Source organism: Canis lupus, chromosome 7, assembly GCF_003254725.2.
Source record: "Canis lupus dingo isolate Sandy chromosome 7, ASM325472v2, whole genome shotgun sequence".
In the NCBI taxonomy this organism is placed as follows: domain Eukaryota; kingdom Metazoa; phylum Chordata; class Mammalia; order Carnivora; family Canidae; genus Canis; species Canis lupus.
The window spans coordinates 35531837-35547575 of NC_064249.1; positions in this window are offsets into that span (position 1 = coordinate 35531837).

A 15739-nucleotide genomic window follows, 5' to 3' on the forward strand; every position below is an offset into this window, starting at 1 on the left:
TCTGCTCTACTATCATTGGCCTTTTCTATTTTAAATAGGACGGTATGCACAGGCCAAAGTTCTCAGGGTAGCTGGATGAGCCAGAGAAGCAAAACCGCTTTCCTCCCCAGGCCCTGCAGAGAGGTGTCAAGCATACAGTCTTTGGAGCTGGTGTTAATTATACCATAAATACTGTATATAATACACACTATTTTAGTATGCCTGGCATTGAATCCCAGCTCTACCACTTTTTACCTGTGTGACTTTAGGCAAGACGCTCCATCTCTGTCCATTTTCCCATTCGCAACATAAAAATGATAGCAGTATCTGCAGTACTGGGTAGGGACCCATTACATGAGTTAATGAATGTCAAGCATTTAGAGCAGGCACGGCTCATGGCAAACATTCGGTAAATGTTGGCTGTTAGCATCATGCTCTGTTTCACTCAACACGTTCAGCCTCTTGTCTAAACCAACCGCTTTCAAACACCTTTGCCCATGACCTTCAGTAAGAAATATGTTTTATATCCCAATCCAGTATCTCACACATAAAATACTAAATTGAAACTTTGCAAAACAATAATACTCTCACTACCTGCATTATACTCCGTTAATTTCTGTTCCCCTTTAAAAAAAAAAATACTGAGGCAGCCCGGGTGGCTCAGTGGTTTAGCGCCGCCTTCGGCCCAGGGCCTGATCCTGAAGACCTGGGATGGAGTCCTGCGTTGGGCCCCCTGCATGGGGCCTGCTTCTCCCTCTGCCTGTGTCTCTGCCTCTCTATCTCTCTCTCCTTCTGACTCATGAATAAATTAAATCATCTTTTAAAAAAAAAATAAAGAAAAATACTGGTAGCTCCCTATGAAGTCAATTTCACAATCCACTAATGGGTCAGTTTGAAAAAAGTCTGCTCTGATACCTGTGATAGGCAGAATAGAGTCTCTCTAATACATTCAAGCCCTCATTCCTAGAACCTATGTGTATGTTATCTGAGGTGGCAAAATGAACTTGGCAGATGTAATTAAGGTTATAGACTTTGAGCTGACAGTATTTTTTAAAAACTTTTATTTTATTATTCTTTTAAAGATTTCTATTTATTTATTCATGAGAGACACACACACACACACACAGAGAGGCAGAGACACAGGCAGAGGGAGAAGCAGGCCCCATGCAGGGAGCCTGATGTGGGACTTGATCCTGGAACTCCAGGATCAGGCCCTGGGCCAAAGGCAGACACTAAACCGCTGAGCCACCAGGGAGTCCCGAGATGACGGTATTCAACTTGATTGTCCAGATGGGCTCAATTCTAATCACATGAGATTTTAAAATTATTTATTTTTAAAAATTTAAAGACAGACCGAGAGTGAGAGTGAGAGCACAAGCTAGGGGAGCAGCAAAGGGAGAGGGAGAAGCAGGCTCCCCATCAAGCAGGGAGCCCGATGCGGGACCGTAGGATCATGACCTGAGCTGAAGGCAGATGCTTCACCTACTGAGCCACCCAGGCGCCCCAACATGAGTGTTTTTTTGTTTGTTTATTTGTTTTTTAAGATCTTATTTATTTACTTGAGAGAGAGAGAGACAGAGAGAGAGCAGGGGAACTCAATGCAGGGCCCCATCCCACAACCCTGAGATCATGAACTGAGCCAAAGTCAGTTGCTTAACCAACTGAGTCACTTAGGCACCTCTCACATGAGATCTTATAAAGCAGAGAACCTTTCCTGGCTGTGGTCAGTGAGAGATGTGGCAATGGAAGGGTCAGAGATGCAAAGCCAGAAAAACTCTGTCTGCCACTGCAGGCAGTGAACATCAGCTAAGGTGGCCATGAGCCAGGTAAGGGCTGCTGGCATTGTCCAGAAATCGGAAAAGGCAAGGAAATAGATCCTTCCTTAGAACTCCCAGAAAGGGGACGCCTGGGTGGCTCAGTGGTTGAGCATCTGCCTTTGGTTCAGTTGAGATCCCAGGGCCCTGGGATCAAGTCCTGCATCAAGCTCCCCTCAGGGAGCATACTTCTCCCTCTGCCTCTGTCTTTGCCTCTCTCTCCCTGTGTCTCTCATTAATAAATATATATCTTAAAAAAAAAAAAAAAAGAGCTCCCAGAAAGGACTGCAGTCTCCAATGAGACTCATGTCAGGTTTCTGACCTCCAGAAGTGTAAAATAATAAATCTGTGCTGCTTAAGACACTAGATTTGTGAAAATGTTATAGCAGCAATAGGAAACTAATGCACTATTACATAAGCTGGAAAACTTGACTTCATCTTCAAGAACTCTCCCTCCCTAGCCCCACACACTTCAATGAATCATCTATTCCTTCTGCTTAACCTTTGAGTGTCTCTAGAACAATGCCTACCCTTTCCCAGTTTTCATGGCCACTCCCCTCATTCTGGGCCCACTGATCTCTCTCTGGGAAGATGAAATCTCCTAACTGCCTTCCCTATCTCTGGTCCCCAACCTGCCACACACCCTCCTCCTCTGGCTTTCAGAATGAACTTTTCTCAACTACCAATGTGATTACCTTTCAATACTTCTGATGCCTCCTCATGCCTACAGGATAAAGTCTGAGGTCTTTGCAGTGATATTCAAAGTGCTTCAGATGACCCAGCTTCAAATCCCTGAGGATATGTTTCCTTACTACAATTTTTCCAATTCTGGCTCCTCAGAATATCATAAATATATAAATTCATTTTACCATCTCACTTTATTATACTTAGTGGTTTAGTTTTCTTTGTTGTTTTTGGTCTTTAAAAATTGTTTCTTGGGAACCAAAGAAGGCCTAAAGAAGCCTTGCCTGCCGATCGGCCCACAAATTCTATATCCCAACCAAGACCTCTGAGTGTCTCATTTATAGTATGGCTCTCCAATCACAACGTGTTTTATTTTTTAATTAGGGCGTTAGTGGCCTGGAGAACTCTCTTCTCATGCTTGGGAAATGTAAACAAATTTGCCAGACAGTATATTCTTTATTTGCATCTTTTATTTTAACAAGCCTCATTAAAAACGTGTATCAACCTATGCATTTGAAATGTCCTGAGGGACCTAACATCAAAATGTGGATGATGAGGGGAGGGATGCAGTAACTGGGTGATGGACGTTAAGGCGGGCACATGATGAGATGAGCACTGGGTGTTATACTTTATGTTGGCAAGTTGAATTGAAATAAAATTAAAAAAATTTTTTTCAATGTGGATGATAGAGAAATGTGTGATGTTGTCCCCCTTCTACTGTGGTCAGAAGTCTGAAGTACTTTTTCCTCGGTTCAAATGTGAGAAGGAAGACCATCCCATAGCAACCAAAATCCTCATCTTTTTAAATTATTTATTTATTTATTTATTCATGAGACAGAGAGAGGCAGAGACATAGGCAGAGGGAGAAGCAGGCTCCCTGTGGGGAGCCCAATGTGGGACTCGATCCCAGGACCCCAGGATTATGACCTGAGCTGAAAGCAGACGCTTAACCACTGAGGCACCCAGGCACCCCCAAAGTACTAATCTTGACCCTGACCCCAAGGTTTCTCTGGCATTGTGTTTTTTTCTATATATCCCCTGTGGTTTAGCCAACTCACTCAGATCAAATGCACAATTAAATTTTGCCACAGCCAAAGGAAATGTTATTTAATTAAATTAATTAATAAATTTATTTTTAAAAGTAATTTTTAAAAAAGACTTTATTTATTTATTTGAGAGAGAGAGAGTTAGCAAGAGAGAGTACAAGCAGGGGAGGAGAGGGAGAAGCAGGCTTCCCGCTGAGCAGGGAGCCCAACTTAGAACTCGATCCTAGAACCCCAGGATCATAACCTAAGCCAAAGGCAGACACTTAACTGACTGAGCCATCCAGGTGCCCCCCAGGGAATTTTAGATTACAAAGTACGAATGGTTGTAAAACATTGTATTAGTTTGCTCCAACCGCCATGACAAAATAGCACAGACCAAGTGACCTAAACAAAAGGAATTTATGTTCTCACAGTTCTGGAGGCTAGAAGTCAAATTAAGGTGTCTGTAGGATTGGTTTCTTCGGAGGCCTCTCTGCTCGGCTTGCAGATGGCCACCTTCTCACTGTGTCCTCCCGTGGTCTTCATCTGTGCACACATCTCTTCCTGGTGTCTGTCTGTGTGTGCAAAGTTTGTCTTCTTATGAGGACACCAGTCAGATTGGATAGGGCCCACCCTAATGGACCTATTTTAATTTAATCACCTCTTTAAAGTCCCATATCCAAATACAGTCACCTTCTGAGTTATGGGGGTTTAGATTTCAACATGTATTTGGGCAGTTGGGTGGGACACAATTCAGCCCCCAATAAAGAATAGGGATGTTATCTCCTGATACTCAGCTTTGCACACACCTGGACTTCTACCAAATTCTTCTTGGGTGCTACTCAAAGCGCCTATTAGGGTCCTCCTGTTTGGGTGCTGTATTTCCATTTTCTGGCCTCAAGCCTGGGCTTCTGTGCTATAGCCTGAATTTGGTCTCTAGAGGAATCAAGTCTTTTTCAGCGGGGCGTTGGTGGGGGTGAAGCGGGCTTACACACCTGCCCTGGGTTCTTTGGTTATAATTTTCACATATCACGGCTGCCTCATCAGCCACTCAGCTTGCCCTGTCATGCTGTAAGAACTCTGTTCTCTCTCCCTTCTTCCTGATTCTTCTAGCTGGGACTCTTGAAGACTATCCCAAGCTCTTATATTTAAGGGAGTTGCTGAACTGTGTTCCACTCTTGCTTGCTTTTTTTTTTTTTTTTAATCCTTTTATGACTTGTTTTCTTTAAAAGCAGCTTTTGGTATCACTCTACTCTTTGCTGTATGCAGTCACTAAAATCCCACTCACCGCTCCCCCACCACAGAACTTGAATCCAGATTCCCAAATACATCGTCTTTCCAACCAGAAATTCATAAAGTTCAGGGCGCCTAGAGGGCTCAGTTGGCTAACCATCTGACTCTTGTTGGCTCATGTCATGATCTCAGGGTTGTGAGATCGAGCCCCACATTGGGCTCTGCACAGGGCATGAAGCCTAAGATTCTCTCTCTCTCTCTAATAAATAAATAAATAAATCTTTTAAAAAAGAGAAATTCATAAAGATCATTTTCAATGAGGCAAGCAGCACCAACTTCCTTTAAACATTTCAACTGTATAATTTGGGGGTCCTTCCTCTTCTCCCTGCTTCAGATCACAGTTCTTTTTTTTTTTTTTTCTTTTTTTAAAATGTGACATTGTTGCTTCATAGACCAGGTTCAAACCTGACCACTATACTTAGTCACCCGGGAGTGACACCCTGGTCCTTGGCTGTGGTCTGGTAGCAGCGGGGTAGCTCCTCAGGAGCAAGTCAGGAGCCAACTGATGCAATGTGCTGGCAATGGCAGTGGATTTGGGGACAGATCACTCATGCCTTGAGCAATTTCAAGTCCAAGGTCAGTGGCCTCTCCTGGGAAATTTGGTGGTTCGTGCCGGTAAATACTTCGAGTATGGCAAGGGTAGCATTACTGATCTATGTAGAGACTTACTTAAAAGACTTCTCTTTTGTGTTTTAGTCTGGCAATTGTGTATATGTGTGAAGTGGGCATTGAAGAGTCCCAACCTAAGGCAGGGCACCCTGAGCGACGCTAAGAGAAAGTCCTGTCCCAGGGTCTACTATCTGAGAAACCAGATTTGATCCTCAGGCGCTTGAAGCATCATGTTAGCATCAGTGTCTTTGCTTTGATCTTGCTTTGCTGAGATCTGATTATTTGCATTCAGAGTTTGTATTAATATTCAGGCTAACAAACAAGCAAGCCTGAAAATGCTGAGGTTGGCTGGCCAGCTCACTTGTTAACTACTATAATTGAGGTAGGGTTGTGGTCATTAATACAAATGACAGTGACTCTCCTGGTCATCTGGTCATCTGGTCGGCAGGAAAGAGCACTGAACTAAGAGCAAAGGATCTGGCTCAAATCCCAGCCCCCTCTCGAGCATTATTTTCACCTCACTGAGACATTTCCCTCACATGCTGAAAAAATGAGAGAAATATCCTTAATACTTAATTTGCATTTTTATAAAAATAACACACACATTGTTAAATGGTCAAATAATACTCTAAGGCATACCGCAAAAAAAACAGTGATTCTTAAAAAGATGGTCATGATGATGTCTCCTATCCCACAATACTCTTCTCCTGAGACCTTGACACCCCTCCCTGGGAATGGAGGAGCCTGTGTTTCCTCCCCTCTAACCAGGAAGGACGTTTGTAACTGCTTTGAGTGACAGAGTAGTACGTATTGGTCAGGGTTCTCCAGAGAAACAGACCAGCAGGAGATATATATATATATATATATATATATATATATATATCCTCTCTCTCTCTATCTATATATATATATATATAGATAGAGAGAGAGAGGGACAGAGAGAGAGAGACAGAAAGACAGAGACAGAGAGAGACAGAGACAGAGACATTGATTTATTATCAGCTCCCTCAATTATGGAGGCTGAGAAGTCCCACATCTGTCCTCTGCAAACTGGAGAAGGCCTATGTGGTGTAGTTGTAGTTCAAAGACCTGTGAGCCAACAGCTCCAAGGGCAGTGGTCAGATAGAAAATACATCTTTCCTCAATCTTTTTGTCCTCCTCAGGCCCTCATAGACTTGGATGATGCCTACCCACATGGAGAAGGGCTATCTACTTTGCTCAGTCTACTGAATCAAATGCTAATCTCTTCCAGAAACCTCTTAAGGAACACATGTACAAATAGTGTTTAACCAGAGCTGGACATTTTGAGATCCAGTCAAATTGACGCAGGAAATTAACTATCATATATCCTATGTGATATCTGTTCTGTTGGAACACTCGCCTCTGGGACCCTGAGCTACCATATGAGAAGAAGCTCAAATTAGCTGATCTGGAGAGAGCCCAAAGAGAAGTTCTGAGGGAGGGAGCCAGGGAGAGAGGCATGGCTAGGCCCCAGCTGATCTGGCCCCCTCCATTTCCTGAACCCAAAACTGCCCAGTTTTTGGGAAATCCTGAGCCACAGAGCTGTCAAGAGCCAATGCATACTGTTACTGTTTAAAGCTACCTCATTCTGGGAATTTTGTTACCTGCTAGTCCTAACCATACCACTTCCCAACCCAGCTCATGGTTCAGTGTCACTCTGCTGAGAGCCACCTCTTTCCTATCTTTCCTTTTCTTTTCTTATTTTGAGAGAAATTGGAGGAGGACAAGGGCAGAGGGAGAGAGAGAGAGAGAATCTTAAGCATAATCCAGGCCCAGTGTGGAGCCTGATGTGGGGCTCGATCCCATGACCCTGAGATCACGACCTGAGCCAAAATCAAGAGTTAGATGCTTAGCCAACTAAACCACACAGGTGCCCCTCTCTTTCCTTTCTTCTAGCAGTTTCTTCTCCCTATTCATAACTACAGATGAATTAATATGCTTATACAGGTGTCCATCTCAGACATATTATAATTTGACTTTGTATTACAATTCTATCTTCTGTTATTCCTCCTTTTCATTTCTACTTCCTCAATCACCCAGATATAGTTCTATCAAAATCTTGGTTAAGCCAATATTTATTTTTTGCCTTATCGTTACTACCACGTAAGTACTATTCACTGTTGGGCCAATTGACCCTTGGCCATTACATTCCCTTTCTTTCTTTCTTTCTTTCTTTCTTTCTTTCTTTCTTTCTTTCTTTTTTTTTTTTTTAAGATTTTGTTTATTTATTCATGAGAGACACAGAGAGAGAGATACACACACACACACAGAGACAGAGACACAGGCAGAGGGAGAAGCAGGCTCCATGCAGGGAGCCGGACATGGGACTCGATCCCAGGTCTCCAGGATCACGCCCCAGGCCAAAGGCAGCTCCAAACCGCTGAGCCACCTGGGCTGCCCTACATTCCCTTTTTTATTTCTCACTTTCTCCATTTCTCATATCATTACCACTTCTTCCTGCTACTCTCCCCAACTAGATTGCAAAGCCCACAGAAAGATCTTCTATGTGGTTAAATACACCATGCAGTCTACCCATCCATTTCCAATGCCCTAGACTCCATCTTCTTAGAGCCTCTGGCCTCCTGTGCCTCAGCGGACAGGTGCATTCTCTAGGTGTGGCCTCTGTCCTGAAGCTTCCTGTTGCCTCTCTCCTGTGGCAGGTGCCCCTTTTTTTCCTGACTCTGGTACCCTACTTCTTCGTGGGCTACCACTTCATTTTGGTGGAGCACAACCTCTAGTGGCTTCCTAAGGGAGGAAGTGCAAGAAAGGGAAGTGTTGAGAGCTTATATGGCCAAAAATGTCTTTATTCTATTCTGTCATCTGATTGTGCTTGGGTGAAGTAGAGGATTCTGGGTTGAAAATCTTTTTTCCTCAAAATTTTGAAGGTATTGCTCTCTGGTTTTTCTAGTATACAATGCTGTTCTTGAGAATTTCCCTGCCATTCTGATTCTAGAATCATACTGTGAGACTCAGACTCACTTTTGTTGTTACTGTTCTTGAGATTTTCTTGGTATTTTCTCTTGATCTCCTGGTGTTCTGAAACAGCATGAAGACAGGACTGGATGTAGGTTTTGTTTTCCTTTATTTTCCTGGGTAGGCCCTTTGAGTCTAGAGGGCTGCTCTCCTACTCCAAGAAGTCTATTACTTCTTTCTCCTCTCTCTGTTTTCTTTCTGTTTCCTTATTAGTTGGCTATTGGGTTACCTGAGTTAATCTGAGTTAATCCTCTTGGTTTTATTTTTTTTTAAGATTTTTTATTTATTCATAGAGACACAGAGAGAGAGAGGCAGAGGGAGAAGCAGGCACCATGCAGAGATACTGACCTGGGACTCGATCCAGGGTCTCCAGGATCACACCCTAGGCTGCAAGCAGTGCTAAACCACTGTGCCACCAGGGATGCTCTGCTCCTCTTGGTTTTAAAATCTTTTCTTCCGGGCAGCCATGGTGGCTCACCAGTTTAGCGCCGCCTTCAGTCCAGGGCCTGATCCTGGAGACCCGGGATCGAGTCCCACGTCGGGCTCCATGCTGGAGCCTGCTTCTCCCTCTGCCTGTGTCTCTGCCTCTGTCTCTCTCTTTGTGTCTCTCGTGAATAAACAGATAAAATCTTAAAAATAAAATAAAATAAAATCTTTTCTTCCTTGTTGCCCCTCTTTCTACATTATGGGAAATTTCTTCATTCTTAAAAATTGGCTCTCATTTTGTCTTTTCTCTCTGAGAATTCCAATTAGTTTCTGGCGGTATCTTTGGCCCCATTTCTGGCATTGCCTTCTCTTTCTCCAATGTTTTCCTACTCGTTTATTTTAGTTCCTGCTTGTCATAGCAGGGTCTTCACTCAGACGTCCAACAGTCCTTGTCCAGCCTTTTGCATTACAGGGTGATGTGCTACAAAGCTGAAAGGAAACATGGCTTACCCTTGGTAATGTTGAGCTTCATGGCAGGGTGACAGGGCCACTTCTCCTGGCTGGTAATTCAGTGTTTTAGCTGAACAGCTTCTCCAAGGAGAGTCATTCTTCTGCCTGACAATGGGCTGAGGCTGGTGTACACCTGGGTGACAGCAGAGGGGGAGCAAGTGGGGATTGGCTAGGCTGCACTTTCACACAAACCTTTGGGCTCTCAACTCAGGGCCTCACCCCTGTCTTCCTGGACGCCACCTTCTCCTGGGTCTGGGCCTCTCCATTGCTATTTTTCCAGAAATCAACCTCTGTACCCCTGGGAGTGGGGGCTGGGGTAAGGTAGGGAGGAGGAGCTTCATCTGGCTTTATGGAGAAAGGGAAGGAACGTAGCGGGAAGTCTTATATAGACTTTGAACCGATTCCTCCAATGTCAGCTTCACTCAGCGGATGCTGGCCTCTCCCAGCTCTGAGACTTTCTGAGATGTCTGCAGAGCACATCAGACCCTCCTCTGATCTGGTGATTCTCTCTTTAAATTTTTTTTTCATTTTATTTATTTATTTATTATTTTTAATTTTCATCACAATAAATGTACTCTTTACTCCTCATCCCCTATTTCCCCTATCCCCCTCTCCCCTCTGGTAACCAGCAGTGTGTTCTCTACAGTTAAGAGTCTGTTTTTGGTTTGTCTCTTGTTTTTTTCTTTGCTCATCTGTTTTGTTTCTTAAATCTTGCGTATGAGTGAGATCATATGGTGTTTGTCTTTCTCGACTGACTTATTTCACTTAGCATCATATTCTCTAACCATCCAAGTCGTTGCAAATGACATGATTTCATTCTTTTTTATGGCTGAGTAATACTCCATTGTGTACATATGTACCGCATCTTCTTTATCCATTCATCACTCAACGGATAGTTGGGCTGTTTCCATATCTTTGCCACTATAAATGCTACTGCTATAAACATAGAGATGCATGTATCCCTTTGAATTAGTGTTTTTGTATTTTGGGGGTAAATATCCAGTAGTATGATTCCTGAACTGTCGGGTAGCTCTATTTTTAATTTTTGAAGAACCTCTATACTGTTTTCCAGAGTGGCTGCATGAGTTTGCATTCCTGCCAACAGTGCCTGAGGATTTCCCTTTCTCGGTATCCTCACCAACACTTGTTATTTCTTGTGTTTGGCAAGATTTTAGGCATTCTGACAGGTGTGAGGTGATATCTCATTGTAGTTTTGATTTGCATTTCCCTGTTGATGAGTGATTTTGAACATCTTTTCATGTGTCTGTTGGCCATCTGTATGTCTTCTTTGGAGAAATATTTGTGTCCATTTTTTTTAAAGTTTTTATTTTTAAGCAATCTCTATACCCATTTTGGGGCTCAAACCCACAATCCTGAGATTAAGAGGCACACACCCCACCAGCTGAACCAGCCAGGTGCCCCATCTTCTGCCCATTTTTAAATTGAATAATCTGTTTTTTGGGTACTAAATTGTATCCGTTTTTTTTTTTCTTTAAAGAGAGTGTGTATGCAGGGAGGGGGTGAGGGACAGAGAGTGAGAGAGAATCTGAAACAGACTCCATGCTCAGCCAGGGAGCCTGACACTAGGCTCAAATTCACAACCCTGAGATCATGACCTGAGCTGAAATCAAAAGTTGGACACTTAACCAACTGAACCACCCAGGTGCACCTGTGTCAGTTCTTTATATATTTGGATACTAATCCTTTATCAGATATGTCATTTGCAAATATCTTCTCCCATTTACTTAGGTTGTCTTTTAGTTTTGTCTATTTCTTTCACTGTGTAGAAAATTTTTATTTTGATGTAGTCATAATAGTTTATTTTTCCTTTTATTTCCCTTGCCTCAGGAGACATATCTAAGAAAAATGTTGCTACCTGTGCTCTCTTCAAGGATTTTTATGGTTTTGGGTCTTTAGGTCTTTCATTCATTTTGAGTTTATTTTTGTGTGTGGTGGAAGAAAGTGATCCAGTTTCATCCTCTTGCATGTGGCGGTCCAGTTTCCCCAACACCATTTGTTGAAGAGACTGTCTTTTTCCCATTGTATATTCATCCTCCTTTGTTGAAGATTAATTGACCATATAATTGCGGGTTTATTTCTGGGTTTTCTGTTGCTTCTCCCTTTTTATGTGAACCACCATGCTTCATCTGATTTCCCTATTCACAAAAAGCATTATTACCTCTCATCCACTGTTACATTCTCTTCTGTTCTCTCTGACCCTGTAGATTTATTTTTTGTCATCCGTAGAGCTTCAGGAGGCAGCAGAGATGGCAACTTGTGTTGTCTGTGCCATGTTTGAACAGCAATCTCCCCAGAATTTTGTAAGATCATTGTCACTAGCAAACAAAAAAATACATGCAAAAATGCCTTGTAAACTCTAAGATGTCAAACAAACGTGATTTATTATCATTTGGCTCCTAAGACATCTTGATAGATTTCTCCACCTCTCTACTTTTGCCAAAATGAGCACTTCAGCAATGGCAGCCATCCATCTAAGCCATAATTCTTGAAATCTTTGTTGGTTTTTGTTTTCTTTAAGAAGATTTGCTACCTTTATTGATACCTTGTTTTCAGATCATATAACCCAAAATGTAATTTTTAAATAGTCAAAAATTCGTCAAAGCGATTAAATCATCATAGCTATAAAGTGACAAAAATGAAATTCTTAACTAAGTTTAAGTGCATGAACTTACAGTGTAATCAAATAACCGATCAACCTTTTAAATGCCAATTTGAAGGGCCCCTGGGTGGCTCAGTTGGTTAGGCATCTGCCTTTGGCTTAGGTCATGATCCTGCTTTTTTTCCCCTCCCTCTGCCCCTCACTCCTGCTTGTGCTCTCTCTCTCTCGAATGCATAAATAAAATCTTTAAACAATGCCAATTTCGGGGATCCCTGGGTGGCGCAGTGGTTTGGCGCCTACCTTTGGCCCAGGGCGCAATCCTGGAGACCCGGGATCAAATCCCACTTCGGGCTCCCGGTGCATGGAGCCTGCTTATCCCTCTGCCTGTGTCTCTGCCTCTCTCTCTCTCTCTCTCTCTCTGTGACTATCATAAATAAATAAAAAATTAAAAAAATAATAAAATAAACAATGCCAATTTCAAAGTTTAAAAAAAGAATAACTTTAAGTATCTGAAATGATCTTTGTAAATTATTTACCATCTTAAGATGAAAATAAGGAAAATGCTGCCAATTAACAAGTGCTATTCAAAACAAGTTGCAAATAACAATAATTTGTAACCTGAAGGAAATGCATGACGCTGGGAGTTCTGGCCAAAGTCCTGTAGACTCAGCTCAGAGCCTCTGCTCCGGGGGAGGTAGGGAGGGAGGAGGCCCACTCAAGACTGCCAGGAGGGTGGGCTGCTCCTCCCTGGAGCTCCTGGGCCCCTGTGCACAGATCCTCCAGGGCACCTTCTCACTCTCCTGAAGTTGCTTTTTTCCTTGTTTGGCTCAGCCTCCAGGTGCAAACTGTCTCTCATTCATCCTCTAACCCCAGTGCCCAGCGCAGTGCCTGCCATACAGCCCATTCCTAAGCATTTGATGGAGTGAAACACTGAAGACAGCCATGTTCAAATATTACTTAGTCTTTGGGGGCAGTACTTCCAAGGAGGTTGACTGGATACTCCACTGGAAATATTAAGAGAACAAAGATCCGAAGTCCTTTGCCCCCTATCAAGACGAAGAGAAACTTGTGGATCCAACAGATTGCTTCATCTTTTCATGCAATGGGAAAAGCAGGATAGAGAAGAAAACTCCAGGTCTGGCAAGAGCTGTCAGCCCAGACACAAGTGTAGTGCACAAGGGGGGAGGCAACATGGATCCTGGCAGCTCTCGTGTTCCATGAAAAACACCTGCTCTGCTGGCTGCCGGGAAAGAAAGACCCAGAATAGCACAAGCACACTCATTACAAAAAACCCAGGAACTGCCCTGTACTGCAGTCAAGGGTGGAATGTCAGGAGGAGACCTAGGGAAGCTGACTTGGAACATGTACCCAACACCATGAAAAGGACTTGAATTTCCTCTATAATGGGAAGAGAAGGAAATTCTCAGAGGCAGCTAGACATGCTCAGTGCTCACGAGGTAGGCATGGCAAGCTTGTGGGATGGGGCCAGGAGGCCATGAAGGGAGGCTCTTCTAGCCACACTGTTGAGAATGGGGCTGTCCCTCTGTTGGGGACACCCTACAATGAGCACTGCCCTCTGAGTCCTGGAGGAATGGGGATGATTTTGTTGGAGGCAGTGAGAGCAGCAGCCCAAACAAGCAAGCAAGGGACATACAGACAAGGCAACGGGACAGGAGCAAAGCCTGAGCCAGGAAGACCGCATTGTTCACCAACCTGAATGCCCCTCCTGGATCTTCATTACGGTCCAAAATAGGCCCCTGAGATGTTCCTTAAGAAGAGAGTTCTAGGGTCATAGAAGTCTGGGAAATGCAGCCTACAGTAAACCCCCTTAGGAATTCACAATGAACATTAGCATCTGGAAGGCTCCAAGGGGTTCTTTATGAAAGGAAAAATTAAAAAAAATATAAAAACCTAAAAGACTTCACACTATTTAACTTAGGATTTCCCAGACACTTTTCTTCAAGTAAAGACTGTGGAAATCCTGCAGAAAGTTTTCCACCAACCATACACAGGAACTGCTATCCTACTCAGGCCTTGACCCTGGAATCTTGCCTTTCACAAGGACACACCTTTCAAAACATGTAGTGAAAGATAAATTTAATTATGATATTAGCTGCAAATTTTTAAAAATCTCCTTTTCTGTTGGAGCACCTGGGTGGCTCAGTCGGTTAAGCATCTGACTTCAGCTCAGGTCATGATCTCAGGGTCCTGGGTTTGAGCCCTGTGTCAGGCTCTGTAGACTTCGAGGAGTCTGCTTCCCCTTCTCCTTCTGTCCCTCTCCTCAACTGAGTAAATATATAAATAAATGAATAAATAAAATCTTAAAAAATAAATAAATAAAATAAAATCTTAGAAAAATAAATATAATCTTAAAATCTCAAATAAATAAATTCTTAAAAACAAAATCCCAAAGATAAAACGTCTTTAAACAGATAAAATAAAATCAAATATCTCCTTTTCTTTTTTTTTTTTTTTTCAAATATCTCCTTTTCTTAAATAACATGTCAGAGTGGAAAATCCACCAAGTTTCCTAAATGTTGTTTTGTTTTTTCCAATTAGTTTTTTAAAGATGACTTTTATTTATTTTTTAAGATTTTATTTATTCATTTTAGAGAGAGAGGGTGCTTGAGTGGTGAGGAGGGAAAGGGAGGAGAAAGAATCCTCAAGCGGACTCCCTGCTGAGTGTGGGCCCCACCCCCACCCCCACCAGGAGATCATGACCCGAGCCAAAATCAAGAGTCAGAGGCTTAACCTACTGAGCCACCCACCCAGGTGCCCCAAAGATGACCTTTGTTTTTTAGAACAATTTTGGATTCGCAAAAAAATTCAGCAGCAAGCACAGAGAGAGAGTTCCTATATGCCCCCTGCCTCCACTCAGGCACAATCTCCTTCAGCATCTACCACCAGATGGTACATTTGTTACCACTGAAGAACCTACACTGACACATGGTTATCACCCAAAGTTCATAGTGAACATTGGGGTTCACCCTCCATGTTATACATTCTATTTTTGAATAATTGTATCATGACATGTATCCACTATTAGAGTATCATACAGAGTATTTTCTCTGCCCTAAACACCCTTTGTGCTCTGGCTATTCACGCCTCTCCCTGCCCCAACCCATGGCCACCACCAATCTTACTACTGTCACCATAGTTTTGCCTTTTCCGGAATGTTTTGTAGTGGGACTCCTCATAATACTTTGTTGTTGTTTTTTTTAAGATTTTATTTGTTCACGAGAGACACACAGAGAGAGACAGAGACACAGGCAGAGGAAGAAGCAGGCTCCATGCAGGGAGCCAGATGCAGGACTCGATCCCCGACCCTGGGATCATGACCCAAGCTGCAGGCAGATGCTCAACCACCCAGGTGCCCCTACTTTGTTGTTGTTAAACCACATTGTATTTCTGTGTAAAAGGATATTTTTAATGTTTAATTTATTTTTTTTTGTTTAATTTATTTTAATTGAAGAGCTGACGTACAGTATATTAGTTGCAGGTGTACAACATAGTGATTCAATATTTACGTACATTGAATCACTCACCACTGTAAGTCTAGGTACTGTCACCAGACAAAGTTATTACAATATTATTGGCTATATTCGCTATACTGTGCTTTATATCCCCTTGACCTATTTTATAACTGGAAGTCTATACCTCTTAACCCCCTTCATCTGCTTCACCTCCCTCATCCTTTCCCCTCCCCCAACCACTGATTTGTTCTCTGTATTTATGAGTCTGATTCTGATTTGTTTGTTCATTTGTGGTTTTTTTAGATTCCATAA